We start from the raw sequence: 8,360 nt of genomic DNA, 5'->3' as shown, positions 1-8,360 counted from the left end.
GACCAGTCACTGACTGTCACTGGACTTCTGTCTAACAACCAATTATCGTCGGACTTACAACTTGCCACCTATTATCATCGAATTTCCTTCTGATCTCACCTTCGCCTGACTACAATCTTCTCGACATCCGTTGTCCAACTGCGATCTTTCTGACCACTGTCACCCACCGACAATGTTCCTTTTAACCTATATATATTGCCAACAATGGTCTTTCTGACCACAATCGCCTGCCGACTATGATCTTTTCGATCTCCGTAGCCAGATAATGATTCTTCTGATCTCCGTCGCCTACCATCTATAGTCCTTCCGACCATCTTCGTCTGACTAAGATATTTCTCATCCTTTTCAATACATTGTGTCAAAAGGCATATATAGGTATAATAAGGTTAGCGTCATTGAGCAATACTATGATAAATAATCTCGTATAGGTCATACATCATTTGTGGATTATCTCGGCATCTTCTATACATGTTAATGTCATAGAGCAATGCTATAACAAATTGCCTCTGATAGGTTAAACATCTGTTGTGGATTTTCTCATCCTTTTCAATACAAAGCAACGCTTTAATAAAAAGTTACAAGAAGGCTCACCTATTAGGTAGCCTCAAAGAAATGCTAGTAATGGATAAGTTCCTCACTAGAAAGACTCCATGAGAACAAGTTGTCGAAAGGGTCGTCACTAATTCAAAAAATTTGAAGGATAAAAAGCCTCATAAGGCACAAGTAATAAAAGACCTTAGCATGCTAAAATGCCTCAAAAGGCACATGTATACAAAGACCTTAACAAGTTAAAAGCTCAAAAGGCACATGTACATCAAAATAATATAAGGTTTAAAGCCTTAAAAGATATGCACTTCTTTGATTATTTAAAAAACTCAAAAGAATAAATGTTATAAAAGTGATTAATTTCTCTAATATAGTTGATCTAATCGGGGCCAATATATTAAAGCATATCTAAAAGATGCATAAACAACATAGTCTTATCTAGGGGACAAGTTCATTTCAAATGTAAAACAAGCATCGAGTTAATACAAATATTTAAAATTCATATATAATGTCATTGCATTTACATAGCAAAATTCTACATAAGGTTCATGTATACATTTTTTTTCACGAGAAGCTGAAATTAAAATAACATCAACATCATCTTGTGCACTGTAATAAATCAAGATGATAAAAAAAACTCCATACAAACCACCGACATCCACTTGAAGAGAGAGTGAAATTATATATGACCTTGAGGGGAGGTCCAAATCTATATCTATCTTATAATTTTTTTTTATTAATTTAATTTTGAATCTCAAATATTTAAATCATTCAATTTATTTTTAGTCTCAAAGAATTTGATAATAAAAAACATGATACAAATGATAAGTCACCAAAGAATCGATATGTGTTGGGGATGGGGAAGTAAACCACAAAACAAAATAAATAAGAAAAAATAGAATGCGGTGGAAAGTAAATGACACAAGGATTTAACGTGAAAAAAATCTAAAATCAAGAAACATGGAGGTACACTAGAACAAGAAATTCATTATGAAAATTTGGAGAAATAAGTACATAGCTCTCTTCTCTCTCACTCTAACTATTTTGCTTCATTTCTTTCTTATATCGTTCAGAAACACTAAACAAAAGGGAAATAATGTATACACCACCAAGGGACGCCACCCTTGAGAAAAACTAGAAAAAAAATGTTCAATCCACCTTGAAACACTACAAAGTCATTTTGGAGCGCCGTAAGGCTCAACGCTCTGTCTCCAGTCTACCAAATAGCGCTATGAAGCTAAATTTAGAGTGTTGTAGTGCTCCACTATGTCTTTTCTCCCAAAAAACTTTGCAACGTCTGGGTACTTAGCTACATAGTACCGGGGCACTCGGGTACACAACACTAGGGAACTTTACAACAAAAAAAAAAAAGATGCAAAACACCCGAACCCAAGAAGGAGGGAACCCCCCAGTTTGCACCAGAAATTGATGCGAGGTATGAGGCAATAGTACAATTTGATTGATCGACACAATCATATTCTACACCGATAAATAATAAGAACAAACATGAATCTCAATATAATATCATGAGTTAGAAGCTTTTGAATTAAATTTAGGAGCATTTGAACTCTCAATTAAGCAAGCTTATAATTGAGTTGAATGTATATATGAGATAAATCCAATGACACAAAAGTGATCTAATTAGGCTTTAAATGAGCCTGAATCAAGTACTTGAATTATAGTTGAAAATTTTATGACATCAATTGAAGAGTCAAATGATCTCTAATTATCATATGCTTATAGTTAAGATGATTGTCTCAATGAGAGAATCCAATGAGCCGGAGATTTTGAGATCAATTGAAAGATCAAATGATCTCTAATTATCGTATGCTTATAATCAAGAAGACAGTCTCAATGAGAGATCGCTAAAATTTAATATCATTAAGATATTTAACTTTAAGATCATTGAGGGAATTGACATAGTCCTTATGATTGAATACTTTTGAGAATTTGGCTAAAATTATTAAATTCTCAATTCAGAAAATTATAAATAAACTCATGTTGTTCACTTGAATGAAGCTCTTAGCTTGGAACCTAACTTAAAATTGGAGAAAGCTTGAAGATTTGAAGAACACTAGAGCTCCATCCAAATTTTATGCCGATCATCACTACTAGCAACCAACTACATCAAACCACCATAGCCTATTTCATTGTCACCCGACTATCTTTACGCGACTTTTGTCACTTGACCACCATTATCCAACTATAATTGTTTGGCAATAGTTTTATGACCAGTGTCTCCCGCGTATGATTTACTGGCCATCATTGCTTTGCTACAGTCTATCGATCACCATCACCCAACAATTATCTCCTGTGAGATTCATCTATATTAACATCAATGTACTTCATACTTTAAACGAACTGATGCACAACATCAACACATATACAAATACATGTCCAATAATGTTAATGCATCTCAATGTCTGTAAAGATAAACTCGTTGTCGACACAGCCATTGATATTTGTCAACTTTGTTGCCGTCTTTGCCACGATCATCAATGCACAAATCATTTATAAGACTAATGCATGTTATCTACATAAGCACTATTTTTTTTTTCTTTTAAGATCTATCTTAACATTAAATGTACGATATTTTTATATAATACTAAAATGTTAAACTAAAATGTTAAACTAATATACAACCCAATAATCATAGGATCAGCTGTGAAGAAGAGTCAGCATCTCCCAAACTAAATTAACTAAATTTTTTATAGTCTCTGTCATCCCAAAAGTGTAGAATATAAAATTTTAAAAATCTAAGCACTGACAATTCTTAAAACCAACATTTCTGAAACAAGCTCTTAGCATTAAGCTGAATGAGGTAATAACTATTAAGTCATCAAAATTATTTTGTCATCCTTCCTCCTAAATCTTAATCGTTTGACTGACTTCCTCTTTTAGCTTTCCTCTACTCTAAATCTAGAAGATCGTTACGTCATACTTCATCTAGACAATGAATTTCTCGATTTTACAAAGGCCACACCTATCCGCTATACCAACTTCCTGCAATAATAGTCATTTAGATCTCTTAGACCATCCGCAGCTGAACGGTAACAATCATATGCCGTACGGCCAACGCTTCAACTGACATTATATTTTTAACTCTCTTTGCATTGAACTTAGCTATGAGTCAATTCATCTGTTATCTGGTTTGAGGTTAATGGTAAATGTAAAAACTTAATACAATTAATCAGAATTTATTTATATACATATTTTTAGAATTAAAAAAATATTTTTTACATAATTAAATTTTAAGAATACAAAACTAATCTAAAATTAGTTGCGGTGCATTTTTTTCATTTTATTATTGTTATGTAATATAATTTTCATTTTATTTATAAATTATGATTTTGGAGATTTATATATTCAACTAATTTTCGAGCAAATTAATTGTTTTAAAAAATTATAGTATGCCTTAAATTCTAAAAATTAATAAATATTAAATATGATTAAAAAATAAATATAAAATAAAATATGAAAAGTAAATACACATAATACTCTTTTTTTCCTAAAAATGGGTTTAATTAAAGACAACTTATTGTATTTTGGGTATTTACTATATTTCCTAGTGAAAATTAAATTTTTAATGGAGATGCCTTATAAAATGTGGGGGAGCCAAAAAATTTAAGTGAAGAATAAATTTGATAACGGATATCTTAATTTTTTTATATGGAATTAAAATTATAAACTAAAAAACCTAAAAAATTAATGGGATTAATTTTATAATTTTTCAATAAAAATAATAAATAAATTTTTCTTCTATATGTAGGCTCGTAGCTCCGCGACTGTTCCTACAAACTGAGCCATCCCATACAAGAAAAGCAACAATTTCTTTTTCTTTTAATAATGTCCTAAAACGTTCTTGCCCTCTTTCTATTCTCCATCTCACTCCTCCTCAGCAGGCGCACCGCGAGAGTTCCAATTCTGCGGCTTCACTCGCGCAAAGCAACAATAACAGTAACAACAACATAACCCTCAGCGGCGTCGCGGAGGTCGAGAACAGCGGCATCCTCCGGCTCACTAGCGATGTTCACCGTCTTCTTGGCCACGCATTCTACTCCGTTCCCATCCGTTTCAAGAACTCCACTGACGGCTCCCTCTTCTCCTTCTCCACCACCTTCGCCTTCGCCATCGTATCGGAATATGCTAAGCTCGGTGGCCATGGCATTGCCTTCACAATCGCTAATTCCAGTTCCATCCCTGACGCCCTCTCCAGCCAGTACCTTGGCCTCCTCAACACCAAAAACATGGGCAACCCCTCCAACCACATATTCGCCGTCGAATTTGACACCGTACAGGACTTCGAGTTCGGGGATATCAACGACAACCACGTCGGGATCGATCTCAACAACCTAGTCTCTAATAAGTCCGTTCCCGCCTCCTTGAATCTCAAAAGCGGTGACACAATTCAAGCTTGGATTGACTACGATTCCGCACGCAGGGTGCTCGACGTATGGCTCGCAAAAAATTCAACCAAACCCGCTAATCCGATTCTTTCTTACGCCGTTGATTTGTCCCCGATTCTTCTTAATGAGATGTATGTTGGTTTCTCGGCGTCGACATGTGTGCTCGCGAGTTCCCATTATTTGTTTGGCTGGAACTTCAAGATGAACGGGGTAGCCAAGTCGCTAGATCTCTCCTCTCTTCCATCACTCCCCAAGCCAAAGAAGAAAAACTACGCCTTTCTTATCGCCGGCCCTGTTTCCGCTCTGGTTTTCCTCATCGCAGCCCTCGCCACAGCCGGCTACCGTATCTACAAGATAAAAACCACTGAGGTCATCGAGGACTGGGAGCTCGTTACCGGCCCCCATCGTTTTTCCTACAAGGAGCTCAAGCAAGCCACCAGGGGTTTCAGGGATAAAGAGCTTCTAGGACAGGGCGGGTTCGGCAAAGTTTACAGAGGAGTTCTTCCCGGGACGAAAGTAGAGGTCGCAGTGAAGCGAGTCTCCCACGAATCCAAACAAGGGTTGCGCGAATTCCTGGCGGAGATCGAAAGCATCGGCCGGCTTTGCCATCGCCACCTTGTCGGGATGAAGGGCTGGTGTCGGCGCCGGGAAGACCTCCTCTTAGTCTACGACTATATGCCCAACGGAAGCCTCGACAAATATCTATTTAACGGCGATGAGACAATGCCGCTACTGCCGTGGCCGATTCGCTTCCGCGTCATTCGCAGCGTTGCGTCGGCGCTGCTCTATCTCCACGAGGAATGGGAGAGCGTCGTCCTCCACCGCGACGTTAAGGCCAGCAACGTCCTCCTTGATAGCGAACTCAATGGCCGACTCGGTGACTTTGGCCTTTCCAAGCTCTACGAGCACGGGGCGAACCCGAGCACGACGCGAGTGGTTGGAACGCTTGGTTACCTAGCGCCGGAGCTGACGCGAACAGGGAAGGCCACAACTGCCACCGATGTCTTCGCCTTCGGAGCGCTGGTGCTTGAAGTGGTATGCGGGCGGCGACCGATAGAGCTCAAGGCGCAGCCGGAAGAGATGGTATTGGTGGATTTCGTTTGGGAGAAGTTTATGGCGGGAAAGTGGCGGGAAGCAGTGGACCCCCGTCTTGCCGGGGAGTTCAACAACGGTGAGGTTGAGGTGGCTTTCAGGGTTGGTTTGCTATGCTCTCATCCGGAGCCGGCAGCCCGACCGGCCATGAGGGATGTTGTGAGGTTTTTTGGGGACGAGGATCCGTCAGGAGTGCCGGAGCTTCCAAGCCCGCCGCTCGCCGACGGGGACTTCTAGAATTGCGGAATTTGAAGATTTCGTGCATTCGTATGTGTCAACGTCTTTCGAAAAGGTTTCTTCCAGCACCACCTTGTTCTCCACGGCGTTATGAATTACGATGATGACCGCCGCCCTTCCTCCGCACCGGACGCAAATATTGGGCATGCATCTCTCCGATAGTCCGATTATTATTTATTCATGTCGCATCCGTTGATTTACAAATTTTTGTTTACCGATTATTATATTTATCTCACCCTTGGACAATTTTATAAAAAAATATATTAATAATTTATATTATTTTTTATTTTTCATCTTAGACATTTAGGTTATTAAGATAATCTCACACACATTATATATATAAGACTCAAATTCAAGACCTCTTAATCGATATCAAAAGCTCCTAACTAACCATAATTTATATTATTAAAATTAATATCAACATAAATTTTTTATATTTAAAATAAGTATAGTTAGTAATGATGTGTGGCCGCAACCTTTTAAATTTTTAGTTTTCTTTTTATTTTATTTTATTTCACTTTTTATTTTTCTTTAAAAATAATATATATGTTGTGCCATGGAACATTCATGGCAGTAGAGAGACATAGTTTAGCATCGAAGTTTTATATGAAGATTCAACACATAGACATGTAAGAGAAAGAGGGGTGCAAGAGATATAAGAGACACCAATAAATCATATAAATGGGAAACCCCACGGAGCCTAACTCAGTTAAAATGATTATACTAGTATTTATTATTGTTTACAGGTGGAAATCTTTGTGATGCGGTGCATCATAATAATTGAATCCCTTAGGAATATCATAATTATTTTGTACCTAATTTCTAGAGAATTCTAGAAGTTTCTATTAGTATTTTATATATTGTGTTGTAGAAGATAAAGAATTGATAAATGAAATATATTTTTAAAGATTACTGATGCGGAGCATCCTCTGTTTATCCGGTTCCAGGAAGTATTTTATCCCTCATTAGAATATCCCTGCTTATTCTGTTAGTTGAATTCAGGTGCCACTACTTATTTAGCTTTAGTTAGTTATATAGTACAACACTCCTTTTTTTTATGTTTACCTTTTAGTAGTAAAAGACTGGCATATAATAGCCAGAGATGTTATCAGGGAAGGTAGCTTTTCATTTTGAAGAATCAATACACTCAACTCCACCGTGAATTGGAGTTCTATCTTGCTCGTCCCTCTGTTTTCTCTATTGTTTGCAGGTGTTCGACATCATCTGGTATCAGAGCGAGGATGGCGGAGGGCAGCAAACGGTTGGCCACTGGTGAAGATTTCAGCCTGGAAGCTCTTTGGGAAGGGCATCGGAGTCTAGTGACTCGAACGGAGTCGATAGCAGCGGAGATGCAAATCTTTTTCGGAGAAATGCGTCGAGAGTTGAGGCAGATCAACGCGCGCCTGGATAGGAACCAAGACATTCGGGCGACATTGCCGGCAACCACACCGGCAGCTAGACGCGGGTTCTTGACAGACAGGCAGCGTTTGAGAGAAACGGCACCACGAATAATGTCCAATTCAGAGGAAGAGGTTGGTGCATTCAATCAGTTGGAAGTATCGGATTCGGACGAGGAGCCGGAGTTGATTCGAAGGAGGCGGCCAATCGAGAGGGGAAGACACCACAGCGAATTTCGTGTCAAATTAGACATTCCATTTTTTGAAGGTAAGCTGCACATTGAAGCTATTTGGATTGGGAATGGTCTGTTGAGACTTTTTTTGAGTACATGGAGATTGAGACGGAGAGACAAGTCAAATACGTGGCTTGTAGACTCAAAGGAGGTAAAAGCGCTTGGTGGCAGCAGACTATCCAATCCCGGAGGCGTGAAGGCAAGGGATCGGTCAGAAGCTGGTTTCGTATGAAACAAGTCCTTCGCAGCCAGTTTTTACCAATTGATTTCGAACAAATGCTATATGTGCAATACCAGCATTGCACTCAACGAGCGAGGACCGTGAATAAGTATACCGAGGAGTTTCACCGGCTCAGTGCTCGAAATAACCTGAGGGAATCAGCTAACAAGTTGGTGGCCCGGTATATTGGAGGATTACGGGAAGCAATTCAAGATAAGGTTGAATTAAA

General features: G+C 38.6%; 1 pseudogene; it reads left to right on the top strand.

Moving 5' to 3' along the window:
* LOC110110247 overlaps window positions 1-6,432 on the top strand; it is a 9,007-nt pseudogene extending 2,575 nt beyond the window's left edge.
* Window positions 6,433-8,360: the final 1,928 nt, after the last annotated feature.

Source organism: Dendrobium catenatum, unplaced genomic scaffold, assembly GCF_001605985.2.
Source record: "Dendrobium catenatum unplaced genomic scaffold, ASM160598v2 fragScaff_scaffold_740, whole genome shotgun sequence".
Taxonomy (NCBI): Eukaryota; Viridiplantae; Streptophyta; class Magnoliopsida; order Asparagales; family Orchidaceae; genus Dendrobium; species Dendrobium catenatum.
Note: the sequence above shows the minus strand (reverse complement) of the source record. Positions and strands in the feature narration are given on the sequence as shown.